Source organism: Thalassophryne amazonica, chromosome 13 (genome assembly GCF_902500255.1).
Source record: "Thalassophryne amazonica chromosome 13, fThaAma1.1, whole genome shotgun sequence".
Lineage (NCBI taxonomy): Eukaryota > Metazoa > Chordata > Actinopteri > Batrachoidiformes > Batrachoididae > Thalassophryne > Thalassophryne amazonica.
The window spans coordinates 44,116,725-44,133,617 of NC_047115.1; the positions used below are offsets into that span (position 1 = coordinate 44,116,725).

General features: G+C 40.3%; 1 protein-coding gene across 2 annotated transcripts in view; it reads left to right on the forward strand.

Annotated features, from left to right (window-relative positions):
- Window positions 1-823: 823 nt before the first annotated feature.
- LOC117522886 (CSC1-like protein 2) overlaps window positions 824-16,893 on the forward strand; it is an 81,248-nt gene continuing 65,178 nt past the window's right edge. For both annotated transcript variants that reach the window (XM_034184304.1, XM_034184305.1), the window contains exon 1: window positions 824-1,093. The gene's annotated coding sequence lies outside the window, so the exon portion shown is untranslated. The remainder of the gene's footprint in view (window positions 1,094-16,893) is intronic.

The window sequence follows — 16,893 nt, forward strand, 5'->3', positions numbered from 1 at the left end:
TTAGTTATCACATTACGGGGTAACATATGACACGTCATAGAATTCAATGGACGTCAACATTATTTGACCTTTACTTTGGTTTTTACCCCATAACATTCAGTCATAGATAGTCCAAACTATACCTTTTTGGAATCTTCATGATCAGAGAAATAATGTGGTATAGTTTTCAATATGATTTGAGCATTTTTATATTTAAACCCCTGTGTAATTCTTCAACTGACCCCTAAGTGGCCGCCTATTGAAAATTCAAGTGGCCCGTTGTTTTTTCAAAAGAACAATGTCTAAGGAGAATTTGTGCTGGATTTGGTGCTTGTATCACCATGTGATTTGATTTTATTTGATTTGGCAATAAAATTACATAAGAATACATAAAAATACTGCCAAGGATAACACAAGAAAGCTTCCAATATGGATGCTTATACATTGTGGTCCTCGGGAAAAAAAGCCATACACAAAAATAAAATACAACAATAGAAAAACTCTACGAAATATGTTATGAAAATACACGAACCAAACAATAATACAGTAAAATAACAATCAATAAAAGTGATAAAAGGGTATTCTTCAGACCAAACAGATAAAAAGACTTAAGAAGAGGACGTTAATAATATAAAAAGATTCTTTGACTAGAATTTACAATACTAGTTAATAAGAACTGCTTAACTCGATGTTTAAACACATGCCTAGAAGCAGTTTCAGTTATTTGCTGCACTTATGGAAACCAATACGGTATCAGCAGCCCAAGCGGATATGTATCTATCCCATTCTATTCCATTCCAATAGGTGGCGATAATGTACCAAATCGTTTTTGAGAGAGTTTTGTTTTTTGCTAGTCAGCTTACGAACAAGAGGTCGCTAATCTCATATCACTACTGGAGTTAGACGCAGTTATTCAGCCGGTAGACAGCCGTCTTTGCTTATAAATATCAATTTTAACGCTGTTGAGTTATATTTCCTCTTGTAGCTCGAGGGGTTACGTTAATTTAATTTGACGAGGCGTTAAACAGCCTCATTTTATTTCCTACACCGTGGAGTTAACGTTAACAATTGCTAGGTCGCATTAGCTAACGCTTCTGCTGCGTATCACTTGAAGGTAAGCTGTCTTTATGATTAAATAACTTGAGGTATTTATTGGTCATTTTCGACAGTCGTGTTTTGCTACTGATTGCATTGGCCACAGCCTTAATCACGAGAGGTTGCTTGATGTCTAAACAGTAAGCGAAAACATCCCGTTAATCGTTGGTGTCAAGTGCTAGTCAGGCGAACGGTAAACGAGCCGCATACAGTCATTGCTGCGCTTCATTGTTAGAAAACAGAAATGACTCGTTATTTTGACATTCCTGTTTTGTCAGTGCGAGGTGCAAGCAGCTGCGGGCTGAACTTTCCTTTCTAGCCCACGGCCGTGTAGCAAACGTGATCATATGTTACGAATGATGAATTCAACAAGTTGACAGAATTTTTTTTTTCGGTGAATTGAGAACTGTTTGTGTTGATACGCTATTGCTGGAGGAAAATTAGACAACAACTAACATCTGTTTTGATGGATTTAATTGCCTCTCGGAAGACAATAGAAAGGAAAGTACTGAATTTTGTGTAGCGAAGACTGTCATCTTTTAATTACAGGGCAGTTGCATCCTGCAAATAGCGATAGAAGCACCAAATTCGTCACATTACCCTTTTGAGAAACCAATTTTCAAATGGCAGGCAAGTAGGGGTCAGTTGAACAATTACACAGGGGTAAAAATTAAAATATGCTCCAATCGTATTGAAAACGGTACCACGTTATTTGTCTGATCACAAAGATTCCAATAAGGTGTAGTTTGGACTATATGTGACTGAATGCTACTGATTTATGGGGTAACATCTGCAAAAATGGTGACAGGTCAATTTCAGTTTGTACAGGGGTCAAAAATTAAAGTTGCTGTAATTTTGGTAAAAAGTGATGCGAATTTGTAGTTAAGTTAATATGGTTTTAAAAAGGAATAGTTTGCTCCATGAGTCATGCTTAATTATCACGTTACGGGGTAACATGTCATAGAATACAATGGATGTCGACATTGTTTGGTCTTTACTCTACAGACGCATACACAGTCAAAACCATTACGTTTATTAATCCTTTTAGCTCAATCAATAATTTGCAGCATCATTTACCAAAATTGGAGCACCTTTAACTTTTGACCCCGTACAAACTAAACTTGACCTTTGCCACAATTGTTGATGTTTTTGCCCCATAACTCCATAACATTCAGTCATAGATTGTCCAAACTATACCTTTTTGGAATATTTATGATCAGACAAATAAAGTGCTACAGTTTTCAATGTTGTAGCATGTTCACTGTTTCAAGTACAAGTGGAGGCCATTTTCTGGCGACTTCAGCCTTCAATCTTCTCTAAATGTACAACTTAACAGACATAAGAAAATCTCCAACACCAAGTTCTTATGATGGAATGTTATTTATTGTACTATACATAACAGTGTATACTTTAAATATACCAAATAGCTCTGAAATTAACTTAGACCATGATATTTTTTACCTTTTTACATACCATGTTTCCAAAATATTGGACAATCAGGTACTCACAATAACACCAAAATCAAGAGCTCACAACATTTACATTCAATTCTATTCAAGTTTATTTATATAGCACCTTTTAAAAGCAACTGCAGTTGACCAAAGTACTTCACAATAGCAGCATTACAACTGTAAAATATTTACAAGAGGAAAGGAATAACATTCTAAAAATACAGTACAAAATAGCAAACCAAAGCATACACCACTTAGCTAGTGTTGAAAGCCAGGGAGTAGTGAGTTTTCAGTCTAGACATAAACTGTCCTACAGACTCTGAGGACCTGGCAGACCAAGGAAGACTGTTCCAGAGTCGGGGCATTGCCACAGAGAAGGCTTTCCCACCTCTGGATTTAAGCCTGGCTTTAGTGACACCGAGGAGGAGCTGGCCAGCTGACCTCGGAGCTCTAGATGGAGTGTACGGCTGCAAGAGCTCACTCAGATATGTTGGACCTATACAGTGGAAGCACTTAAAAACAATCAGCAGAACTTTATATTTACCCCGAAAACCAACAGGGAGCCAGTGTAAGGTGCAGAGCACAGGGATGTGCTCATGCCTCTTTGTTTTAATCAAAAGATGGGCTGCAGCATTTTGTACACTCTGCAGGCGCTGCAGGGAGCCCTGGTCCAGCCCAACATACAGAGCATTACAGTAATCCAAATATGACATTGCAGATGCATGGATAACTCTTTCAAAATAAGCTTGAGTAAGATAAGATTTAATGTTGGAAAGAGTCCTCAGCTGAAAGAAGCTGGCCCTGATGACAGAGGTGATGTGCTTATCAAATTTGAACAATGGGTCAACCATCACCCCTAGGTGGACAGAGGACCAATAACACTGTCTTGTCATTGTAAGGGCTTACTTTGCCCAAACACTAAGATCTCAGTTTTGTTTTTGTTAAGGTTCAGAAAGTTAGCTCTCATCCAGACATGTACATCATCCAGACAGTCCTGTAGTGTTTTTACAGCAGCCTGGGTGTAACAGGAAGTTACAGGTAGGTAAATCTGAATGTCCATTGATACATGTACGTTGATATCATAGATTTGGTTAAAGAATGCTCAGGCAGTAATGTCAATTCTTCTTTTATTCATCTTGGCCCAGCTGTTGTAAGTGGACTCAAAGCTGAATGTTCCTGCCTCATCTCCTTCAATAGAAATCATAATGGACCACAATGGAAATAAATGTTTTCACTTTTTTTTTGCCTTCCATGTATTTTTATTGTATTTTCAATTATATTATGTACTTATATTGAACTTGCGTAATAAAATCAATCAGTCAATCAAGGAGGTTGTCGAGGGCAAGATGTGCTTGTCATGGCAACAGCAGCACCATTTTTGCATTGATGAATGTGTGTGTTTCACACATGCTTTCACATGTGTGGGGATTTAGCAAATTTCAACAGAAATGGAGAGTTTTCATTTGTAAAATGAGCTACTTGTACCCGGGTAATTTTGTTGGTGAGGAGTTGGCAAATGGCATATCATAACTGTAGCTAAACCCTGGCCAGACACTGGTGAAGTGTACTGATGTTTCCAGAAGCCTTTAATTATTTTTACCTTTCAGTATTATTTGAACATAATTTACTTTTCTGTTGGTTCTTCAGAAACACCGTAAGAACTAAAAAGAGAGAAAATGCATAAAAATAACTACCAACACAAAAAACAACATAATTTACAAACATCCATTCGGCTGCATTAAACCTTTGCCTAAGTCACATGTAGCCCTTAATAACCACGTCTGCTAAAGCTAGGAAGGCTAACATGACTAAAACTTGGAGAGGCTAATTTCAGCTTAACCTTTACCTTCACATATTTAAACACATTCCTGCAGTAATATCACCAAAACACATCTAGATTGATGTAGAATAATTTAAACCAAAAGATACCTTGTTCCCATTCTAGCCAGGTGCTTAATTTCCACAACAGAAGCCTTACACGTAACAAAACCACCATTAAACTTTACTTTGTTCCGTGAAGATGTCAAGTTGCAGTTAGATGCACAAAGGCCCCTATCACTGGAAGTACTTCAAAATAAAAACATCAAACAATGAACTGCCTTTAACACAGTGAAAACAAAGAAGTGTTTTTATGTAAAAAACAGACCTTCATAGGAGTCATTTACGAGGTCTGTCCAAAAAGTATCGTACCTTTTAATTTTTTTCAAAAACTATATGGATTTGAATCACGTGTGATTATATCAGCCAAGCTTGAACCTTCGTGCGCATGCGTGAGTTTTTCCACGCCTGTCGGTTGTGTCATTCGCCTGTGGGCAGGCTTTGAGTGAGCACTGGTCCACCCCTCCCGTCGGATTTCTTTTGTCTGAGAACTTGCTGAGAGACTGCCGCTTTGCTCCATGAAATTTTTTTCAGAAACTGTTAGAGACAGGCAGTTGGAAACCATTCGATAGATTCAGTTGGATATTGGTGAAGTTTCTGTCGGCGTCACGCGGATTATGGACTGTTAAAACCTTTTTAAAGACGGCCCACAGCGGCGGAGGGCGTGCGGCGCGCCGAGCGGCCATTCGACAGGCTAGATCGACCAGATCATTTCTAAACTGAATGCTGTGTTGATCCAGGACATCATGTGACTACCACAGAAATGGCAACAGAGCTGGACATAGCACTTTTGTGGCACATTCCACTGTTACAGGAGATTTTGTAATGAAAGACGTGCGGAGGATTTCGCGCGTCGGCACGAAGTAACTCAGGACGCGCAGCAAAAAAAAACACCTCTGTCTTGGAAGTCTCACAGGACATGTTGGGGCATGTCCAGCTGTTAGACAATTTCTCGGATACTCACTCGACTGAAAGCCATCGAAAGCCGTCTGAATCTTCTGAATGGTTTCCAACACGGAGGTTTTTTTTTTTTTTTTTTTTTTTTTTTTTAAGCCTGCCAGAGGAAAGGGCAAGTGTGGACCTTAGGATGCTTCTCACTGTCCTAATCTGTCTTTCCCACACCCCTCCAACGTGGCTTGAATATGGTGCATTCATGCTAAATTAACATTGCTTCTCAGCCAGAAATTAGTCAGTCTGTCTGCATCAAGTTCCTTTAAAGCCTCTTTAAGCTCATTTCTTGCTCAAATGAAGTTGGTGCCTTGATCAGACTTGATTTGGCAAACAGTTCCACGAATGGCAATGAAACATCGAAGACCATTGATGAGAGAGTCTGTGGACATGTCGGTGAGCATCTCAATATGAATGGCACGTGAGCTAAAGCAGGTGAAAAGAAGGTCGTAACGCTTGTTCTTCTTTCTTCCTTGTTTGGTAACGAATGGACCGAAGCAGTCCATACCACAGAATGTAAAGGGAGGTGAAAGTTCAACACGTTCATGAGGTAGATCAGCCATCCTTTGCTCCTGTGTTGGATTCCTGTGCAGCCTGCAGATGATGCATTGGTGAGTGTATGATGCTACTGCGCGGTTAAGTCCTGGAATCCAATAGCCATTGGACCGGATTTCATTGATGGTTATGCCTTTACCTTGATGCTTCATCCTTTCGTGGAAATGAGTAATCACCATCTTTGTGATGGGATGATTGCTGGGTGCTTGATGCCATCGGGAAGAGAAGAGTGGCACAGTCTTCCTCCCACCCTGAGAACCCCATCTTCATCAAGAAAGGTATCGAAAGAATATTGCTGATTGTGAGATGGTAGTGGAAGTCCTTTGCTCAACAAACTCAGCTCTTCTTGATATACAATTTTCTGTAGATCTTTGATTATGCATTGTTCTGCCCTTTCACGTTCTGCAACAGTGGTGAGGCTGTTTGACTTGTTTTTGCTGACGTGCCTCAGAAGATGTCCCACAGCTCGAGTAGCCTGTGACCAAGATGAGAATTTGGACAGGTGATCAATGAGGCTTGCTTGTTCCTTTGAGCTGCTGTTGAGCACTACAACACTTCTGACCTCTGGATCTCCAACTGATAACTCTGGAACTTCATCTGCTGGAAGTTTGATTTCCTTGCGCCATAAGAATGTGGGTCCAGTCAGCCAGGTGGATGAAAGAAGCTCACTGGACGTCAAGCTTCGAGAAGCATGGTCAGCAGGATTCTCATTGGTGGGGACATATCGCCATTGGTGTGGGGCTGAGCTAAGATGAGTCTTCTGGACATGGTTGGCTACAAAGGTATAAAATCGCCGTGCATCATTACTAAGGCAACCTAAGACCACTTTAGAATCAGTCCAGAAGAACTTCTCAGCAACAAAACATCCAAGCTCCTCTTTGAGCATGCTGCTCATCTTTGCTGAGACAATTGCAGCCATTAATTCCAATCTTGGAATAGTTGTAACTTTAGTGGGTGACACGTGATTTTTCCAATAACTAGGGCGCAGTGAATATCTCCATCTTCATTTTGGAGTCTCAGGTATGAACATTGACCATAACCCTTCAAGCATGCGTCTGAAAAATGATGCAGATCAGACTTTATGATCCTTCCAAATCCAGCAGGCGAGTAAGTGCGGCATATGGTGACATTCTCCAAGTGAGCTAAATCAGTTTTCCACTGCTCCCATTTTGGACAAAGCTCATCTGGTAGAGGGTCATCCCAGTCTGTGCCACGCCTACACATCTCCTGGAGGATGATCTTCCCTTTAAGTAGAACTGGGGCCACAAATCCAAGAGGATCATACTGGGAGGCCATTGTGGACAAAATACCACGGCGTGTCATAGATTGATCCTTAAGACTGACATTTATCCAGAAACGGTCATGTTCTTGGGATCCACTGGATCCCAAGAGCTCTCTCAAGTGGCAGATTGTCAAATGAGAGGTCCATGTTATTTACATTAGTTGCTCGTTCAGAGGGTGGTATGCTCGCCAGGACATTTCTGTCATTTGAGACAAATTTGTGGAGTCAGAGACCACCCATTGCACAGAGTTCACGTGCTTTTTTGGCAAGCTGAATAGCATCTTCAGTACTTTCAACACTTATGATGCCATCATCAACATAAAAGTCCCTCACAATAAATTGTGACCCATTGGGGTACAGGTAACTATTCTCCTTAGCTAGATGCTTAAGTCCATAATTTGCACGTCCCGGAGAAGAGGCTGCGCCAAAAAGATGTACCTTCATACGAAACTCACTAGGCTGAGAGTCGAGCTCTCCTTTCCTCCACCAAAGGAAGTGCAAGTAGTTGCGGTCACCTTCATTCACATGGAACTGATGGAACATTTTTTCAATGTCACACATCAGGGCAACAGGATGCTGTCTAAAGCGGATGAGGACTCCACTCAAGTTGTTCAGCATGTCAGGGCCAGTGAGAAGATGGTCATTTAGGCTAGTTCCTTTGTATCTGGCAGAGCAATCAAACACCACTCGAAGTTTATCTGTGTTTTTTTTTAGGATGATGAACACTGTGATGTGGAATGTACCATCTTTCCCCTTCACTCCCACCATCTTCATCTTGCTCCGCATCTCCTTTTCCAATGCCCTCTTCCATGAATGTTACATACTGCTCCTTGTATTTTTCGTCCCTTTGCAGCTTCCTCTTGAGGTGACTGAGCCGTATCATGGCTGACCCTTTGTTGTCAGGCAAATTGGGTCTGACCTTGAATGGTAGAGGCATTTGATAGTGACTGTGTATATTCTTATGTATGCCCTCATTTAAAATGATATATGAAAATGTGATATCATCTTGGGACACTGTTCTGCTGTCATCGCCGCCATCCTTGAAGTCTTATTCGAGAATGCGAATAGCATCGGCAGGAGTTACTGGAGGGAGTTCTCGAACAGAGGTTCTGTAACACACGTGACCTGTACTCAGTGAGTCATGGCATTGTGATGAGCGACCCACAATGCACCATCCTAAATCTGTCCGTACTGCGTAGGGTTCCTCATCTCCTCCTAGTATGACCTGCTTTGGTGCCATGGCTCTAGCGCAGTTGTAGCCAATGAGAAGACCTGCTTCACAGTCTTTCAGTGGTTGAATGTCATCTGCTATCTCCATAAGATGACTCCATTGCTTTGCAGTCTCACAAGTCAATCAATCAATCAATCAATTTTTTTTATATAGCGCCAAATCACAACAAACAGTTGCCCCAAGGCGCTTTATATTGTAAGGCAAGGCCATACAATAATTATGTAAAACCCCAACGGTCAAAACGACCCCCTGTGAGCAAGCACTTGGCTACAGTGGGAAGGAAAAACTCCCTTTTAACAGGAAGAAACCTCCAGCAGAACCAGGCTCAGGGAGGGGCAGTCTTCTGCTGGGACTGGTTGGGGCTGAGGGAGAGAACCAGGAAAAAGACATGCTGTGGAGGGGAGCAGAGATCGATCACTAATGATTAAATGCAGAGTGGTGCATACAGAGCAAAAAGAGAAAGAAACAGTGCAAAGTAGGGATAAGTAGTCAAAGTAGTCACAAGTAGGGATATGTGCTCGGTTTACAGGAATACAGTCCTTTGTGTAGGCAACCGGAAGATCAGTTAGAAGAGCAGAATTATATCCTCTTACACAAAGCCCGGAAACTCTTTCACTCATGACAGTGCCTTTTCCACTTATGGTTGTCAACTGAAGCTTCACAGGGTATTTATTTGCAGTTAAACTGTTACTAACGTCTTGATCGATGAATGTAGTGTCACTCTGACTATCAAGAAGAGCGTAGACAAGTTGCTCAGCAGCTGGATAATTGTTAGATAATACCCATACTGGCAAAATCATTGATGTATAGGAGGAGCCTTTGCCTGCTATACTGAGTGAAGTTGCAGCAGCATCTTGGTTGATCCCCATTTCCAGGGAAGCCCTCGCCTTCTTATAGTTCTCATCATGGAGAGATGTTGGATGCTTTCCTTTGCAAGTGTCACAGAAATGACAATAACTACAGTCTTTAGCACTATGGCCAGGTTTTAGGCATCCATAACAGAGTTTCTTATCCTTCACATAGTTCTGTCGCTCGATCAGTGCCATCTCTGTAAACTTGGGACACAAATGAAGTTGGTGTCTATTATCTAGACAAAGAATGCATGGAGTCGTCACTTTTCTGGTATCTAAACTTCAGTTATCTTTATTGCTCGTTGTTTGAGTTGTAAGAACACTGGCCTTGCTCCTCTTTGTATCTGTGCAATTTTTGTTCTCGGTGCTAAGACTCTTGGAATGAAGAGCATGAAAGGATGTAATCGGATTGCAAGCAGTTTCTGCTTCAGCTGACATGAATATAGCAGAATTGTTGAGACTCATTTAGGCTTTGTGTGACTTGTCTGTTCAGCGTGAAGCTACCCAATCCGGTAGTTTGTGAACCAACTTCTGATTTTCCTCACAGTCATTTAGTATGTCAAGACCCTTGACGTAAGGCGTGGCGTCTTGATAGGCACTGAGAAAATCTGAGAAGTTCCTGAGACCTTCAGCATCCGATTTAATTTTTGGCCAGTTGGAGAGCTTCTCCCTGAATGCTCTCTGAATGGTGAAGGGCTGGCCAAAGCGACGATTCAGCTTGTTCCAGGCGTCTTGATAGGCAACGTCATCATTTCGGTAAAACGTACCATCTAGAATTTGACGTGCTGAGCCTCCAACATACTTTCTCAGATAAGAGTTTTTCAGATGGATTTATGGCCCTTTGGTCAATGAGTGAGGTAAATGCAGCACGCCATTCAAAGAACCGCATGGGATCACCACTGAAGATAAATGGCTCTGGAGCTGGGAGCCTGTTTAATGCTATCTTGAAGGACCTTAGCAAGAGAGGAAACATCTGCATGAGGTGTCACTACAGGCAACTGGTGGACTACAGCTTCAGGCTCACTTTTGACTTCCTTGTTATCACTGTTAACATAGTCAAAAACTTCACGCTCCATTTCCTTATCATAGACCTTTAACTTGGCGTAAGCTGCCCTTACTTCCTTTTCTGCCTGCAATCGTTCCAACTTTTGCTTTTGCACTTCTAGAGCCTTCCGTTGCTGTTCCTCTAACTCCCGTATTGAATCCTTTTGTCTTTCTTCCTCAAGCAGCATCTGATAATTTGCTTCCCTCTCTGCTAGGTCAGCCGCTGCTTCTGCACGCTTGGCTGCTATCGATGAAGCCATGGAGCGGTGATCAGACCTGCTTTGACTTATGAAAGAAGCTGCAGATCCATAAACTTTGCATGCTCATGATTAAGCAGTTCATGAAGGCGGTGTTTTTCCTCCTCCTCATTAAACTCCCAGATCTATAGTTCGGCTATGAGCAATGCTGATTATTTCCTTGGTCACTGATTCACAAGTATCTGCTTGTCTCCTTATGTCAGTAGAGGGAGTGACAAGGTCTCGAATTTCATAGTACATGTTCATTATATCTTCCATAACCTTTTTAAGGTCTTCAATGAGAGTCCAGAGCTGACTCTCAGGCATGTACGTCTTCACCTGATCTCTTGTTTTGCATACTTGGAGCTTCCATTTGTCATACATAAAAAGCAATCGTTTCTCCCTTTTTGTGGCTTCTTCACATTGGAGTGTACGCATCTTCTCAGTGGGAATACGCACACGTTCGGACCGTCTGGGACCGACAGGTAAATTGATGTCCTTTTGAAGTTTGCCTTGAACATCAGACACCTCTTTTTCCTTTTGTTGGGGCTCACTTTGGAGATCATGACCATCATGCTGGACAGAAGCTGCCCACTCCTCCACACTGCTTGATTTTGACATTATCACAGTCTGTATCAGGCCTGCTGCTTGAACTGCCACAGTCAATCATGCGATGAGGTGCTCAAACAGGTACTGCTTAATGAAACTCCCTGGACAGCACGTGGCAACGCAGCAGTGGGAACAGCACCTTCCACATCATGAAGACTCTCTATCCTGGCCCGTCTAGCTGTCAAATCGATGATGGCCAAGTTCTTACTGTAGCTAAACTGTGGCCAGACACTGATGTTTCCAGATGCCTTTAATTATGTTCACCTTTCAACATTATTTGAACATAATTTACTTTGCTGTTGGTTCTTCAGAAACACCGTAAGAACTAAAAAGAGAAAAAATACATAAAAATAAGTATCAACACAAAAAACATAATTTACAAACATCCATTCGGCTGCATTAAACCTTTGCCTAAGTCGCGTGTAGCCCTTAATAACCACGTCTGCTAAAGCTAGGAAGGCTAACATGACTAAAGCTTGGAGAGGCTAATTTCAGCTTAACTATTTAAACACATTCCTGCAGTAATATCACCAAAACACATCTAGATTGATGTAGAAGAATTTAAACCAAAAGATACCTTATTCTAGCCAGGTGCTTAATTTCCACAACAGAAGCCTTACACGTAACAAAACCACCATTAAACTTTACTTTGTTCCGTGAAGATGTCAAGTTGCAGTTAGATGTGCAAAGGCCCCTGTCACTGGAAGTCCTTCAAAATAAAAGCATCAAACAATGAACTGCCTTTAACACAGTAAAAACAGTGTTTTTACGTAAAAAAACAGACCTTCATAGGAGTCATTTACAATCACCATCATGTGACTGTTGTTTTCTCATAGTAAGAATGTTTGTATTTGTTATTGAGTTTCTAGGGCATCTGGGCTTCAAACATGCTCCAGCAGACAGCCCGATGCAAACGAACACCTGGGGCCTCATGTACAGACTAGTGTCAATTTCCTACTAAAACATGGCGCTAATTATTTGACAGTCCCTGAGCATCAGTCTCACAGGTGGCTGCACGTCAAGATCAGTGTAATGCATAAAGAAAGGAGGATGCCTCATTTTGGGGGAACTGGTTTTGGCCAGTTGAAGTTTGTCTATGTTACAATGTTTGGAAAGAGGTGTCATTTCATTTAAAGCGGCGATTCACGTTGAAGTTATTGATTCCAGAGTGATATAGCTTTCCAACTTCGGCAGAGAGCCACAGCATATCCCACAACACACACGAAGCGGAGAATAATAATATTATTATTATTATTATTATTATTATTATTATTTTCCTTTACACGATGGACAGTAACTTCAGATTGATGAAACGCCGAACTGGTCTAGTCCATGCCAAAGAACTGCATTGTGCGCTGCCCCACAAAAAAAGGCACATTAATGATGAATGAATAAAAGCTGTCCGGTGTGAAATGGTGAATGATTTCTCTCTTCAGCTTACAACAGTAGAAAAGTCTCGTTTAGCAGCTTTAATTGCTAGGAGGTGATGGTCTTGTGGTTAGCGTTGGGCTTGAGACCAGAAGCTCTTCTGTTCAAAACCCAGCCTGACTGGAAAATCACTATGGGCCCTTGGGCAAGGTCCTTAATCCCAAGTTACTCCCGGTGTGTAGTGGGTGCCTTGCATGGCAGCACCCTGATATCGGTGTGTGAGTGTGTTTGTGTGAATGGGTGAATGTGAGGCATAATTGTAAAGAGGCTTTAAGCATCTGATGCAGATGGAAAAGTGCTATATAAATGCAGTCCATTTACCATTTAGTCAGCAGAAAGTTGAGTCACGATTGACATCTTTAAATGGCTTTCACAGAGGTTGAAGAATAAATTGTGCTTCTGAACCTGCTGGACCCAGAAGCAGTGGGTCCACAATCAATGTAAAGAAATTTCCCACTACACACCCTCAAAGAATGTAACGGCCCAATTGCAGCGTAATTTGTAATGTAGGCTAACGTTATAATGCTAGTGAGAACCCTGGGCTTTGACAAAGGTTGATGAAGAAATTGTCAAAAAAAAAAAAAAAAAGTCGCAAGATGACACTACAGTATAATAGTGCTATGATGAGAGTATAACGGTATGGCACCATTATTCCATTGTCTGGGGAGAACCCTGCCCGGTCACCAGGTGCTCACCTTTAAGATCCCAGGCCTGCCCTCCAGGATTATGATTGAATGAATTTACCATGCTGTGATCTGCAGCTAAAATAACTCTTGAAATGTCAGTTTTTAAGGACCTAATTGTATATCTCTGATGATAAAGGATTCTCTTGGCATTAAAATATTTCATTTAGCTGGATTCACACAGGTTTCATAATGGAATAATGATGAATCATTGCCCGTGTGGAAAAACTTTGTCAAACTAATCTGTAATGCCCAGAAGTGGAAAAACATGAACAGATTCAGGTTTGTGAGTCATGGTATGAATGATACTGGTTTATCTTTGAGTACCTTTATAGGAAAATGGTCACTAATATACAGTTGCAGACTTAAATTTACATATACCTTGGCTAAAAATAGTCACGCAATTTAGCCCAACTGCACATACTCCATTTTACCAAACAATGTATGATAAATGTATAATATCTGCTTTATGTCATAAAACACATTGAAAATTAATTAAATATTTATTTCAGTTTTTATTCACTATGCCAGGTTTTCAGTGTCAGTGGTCACACAAAGATGAGTGCCTCTTTTAAACTACAGCGATGATTTAAAAATTGATGGAATGACATTTCAAAGCTTCTGAATTGCTATCTGAAATATTTTGGGTTAATTTGGGAACCTTTGGTTGTATTTAAGCCAGCCAATCTGTAGAGCCACTACCTTCTTGTATTTAAGAGCAGCAGAAAAAGAACACTTCAACCAAGGCTTCCAGAGCACAATTTTGGATCTCCACAAATCAGGTTTCTCTTGAAGAACCATCTTGAAAAGCTTCATGGTACCATGAGCAACTGTGCAGTATCTTATTTTTTAACAAAAATATGAGAAGCTAGGACCACATAGACAGGACCACAGGATCAACAAAAGAATTGATTGTGTTGGATCCATCTGATAAAGAATGTGACATTGTCTATCTTTTTAGAGAGCATTTCGTCACCATGCACTGAAAGGCTGTTTGAGCACGGACAAAGCCATTAGTCCAAGATTGACTCTTTTTTTTTTTTAGGACTGATCTTTGTCCTGGTAATCAACAGTAAAACTTTGTCTAGCTTATGTTAAAAATAGACAGAATTGTCTGAACACACACACACATTATTAATGCACTATTTGATGAAATGAAAAGTGTGCAGTTGCATAACATTTAGTTTAAATGGCTTAGCCAGGGTAAATATTTGTTCACAGTTGTACTTCTGGTACAGTCATCAATTTTGACCTAATCGGTACCACTTAAGGTGACGAAACGACACTGACAATGCCAGGGTGGCAGCTGTAGCCAAGCAGGGGTCAGTGAAGGGTTACACAGAGGTCAAAAATGTTAAAATGCTCCAATCATGTTGAAAACTATACTACATTATTTGTCTGATCATAATTATTCCAAAAAGGTGTAGTTTGGGCTCTGTGTGATTGAATGTTATGGGGTAAAAACAGCAAAAATTGTGACAAAGGTCATTTTCTGTTTGTACAAGTGTCAAAAGTTGCTCCAATTTCAGTAGAAAATGGTGCAAATTATTGGTTGACATAAGGATTAATACATGGAATAGGTTTGACTGTGTTAGATGTTTAGTCTCCAAAGTAAAGGTCAAACAAGGTCGATGTCTATTGGATTCAGTGACATATGTTACTTTTTAACATAAGTAAGCATGACAGATGGTTCAAACTATTTTTTTTAGAAGCCTGTTAACCCAAACAATTTGCATCACTTCTCAACAAAATTGGACCAACTTTAACTTTTGACTGTTCCAGTACAAACTGGAACTGATCACTGTCACCATTTTTGCTGTTTTACCCCTTAACTCCAGAGCATTCCATAATAGTCCAAACTATAGCTTTTTGGAATCGTTATGATCAGATATGTGGTATAGTTTTCAGTATGATTGGAGCATTTTAAAATTTTGACTCTGTGTAACCCTTTATTGAGCCCCTACCTGGTTACAGCTGCCACCCTTATATTGCTGTATTACATTTTTGTGTAGGTCATGGTACACTAAGGCTGGATTCTAAGTGTTGTTTCATTTACCTTAAGTGGTACAGAAAACCTGCTTGGCCCATGGACTATAAAAACAGTTTCATCGGTGATGACACCTGGCTTTAACTTGACCAACCCCTTTCCTTTTGTAATTGCTTTACTTGTTAGTTTAGGTTTGATGAATTGTTTTATTACAAATAATGACCTTTTTGATTTGATTCATTTTGAAGCATAATTCAGTTATTGAATCATTGCTTTTTTAACACTTGGGCATGTAAGTTGCCCAACACATGACTATCTGACATGAAAATAAAACCTTTTCACTCCAATGATTAAGTTGAGATTGTTCTGAACATTTTGATCTGCAAAACCCTTTATATTCTATAATATGCAAGTATCATAAAAGTGTAATTTCTTAAAATATGGTAAAATACCCTTAAGGCTCTAATGGTTAATGCTTAAGTTTAAGAAATTAAATTAGAGCATTTTGTCTTTGACCAAGTTGTGACTAGTGCCCCCCCCCCCTCTGCTGTTGAGTTTTGATGGTGGATTTCAGGATTTGTGCAAGTGTTGGTTATATTTGAATGTTGTGTCTTTCTGGTGTTGAGTGGACCATTTCAATCCTCTGGGCTCTATCAGTGAATTGTTAGCTCTCACTGCATTGCTTTCCACTGATGTCACAGCATTCCTACAAGCACATAAATGAGTTAGTGTTGGAGCAGATGAACATCTTAAATGCTGCAAAAGTGTGTCAAAGGTCATACGTAGAGTACAGCAGTTGTGCACCTATCACAATACCAGTTCCTTCCAGACTGCTGTTCTTCACTAGGCCTTTGAATTGTGTTAAATAATATTAAAGTTAAAAGTGGCCGCTATTTCTTATAAACCTGCTGCAACTCTAGCACACTTAGTTTACACCACTTCTTTATGGGGGGGGGGGGATCAGGAAAACGAAGTGAAAGAATAACATATCAAAGAAGTCGCACATCTGGAAAATATTCTGTTCACTGCCTATGTTTCTCTTCCTTGTATTCAGATAGAACTACCATGAGAACATAGTGTTGGTTCTAAGCAGCAATAAAATTCTCTTCTATATACCTCCCTCACCATTTCTGTATGGGGTGATGTGCTCAATAACAATATCCAGAAACTGTTTAGTGGTTTAATAAAGGTTGGTGTCTGTCATTTCTGCTTGAAAGTTTGAGAACCCCTTGAGCCAAAAAGGTTGAATTTTGGCTGTTGAATTTTTTTAGGACCTCAAAAATTCAGGCTTTTTATATTCAAATTTCAAAAATTATGATCTTCAGACTCGTAGTGAAAAGTAATCTGTATGAGTTTAAAGAAAAATGTAAAAGCCAAAATAATTGTGTAATAAATAAGTGGGCCCTTTAGTATTACAGATATAGACCATCACTTTTACATCCAGTTTTCTTCAGGCAAGTCAGGTGATGGATGCATGAACATTTCCAAGTCCCTGATTATGTCTTAGACTTTATTTACATCAGTTATGAAGAAATACAAACAGTATGGTCCTCTATGGTCAATCTGTGTGGAGCAGACAGTTCTCAAAATGTAAGGGACTGTGCAAGCAGGAGATGAGTGAGGAAAGCCACCAAGA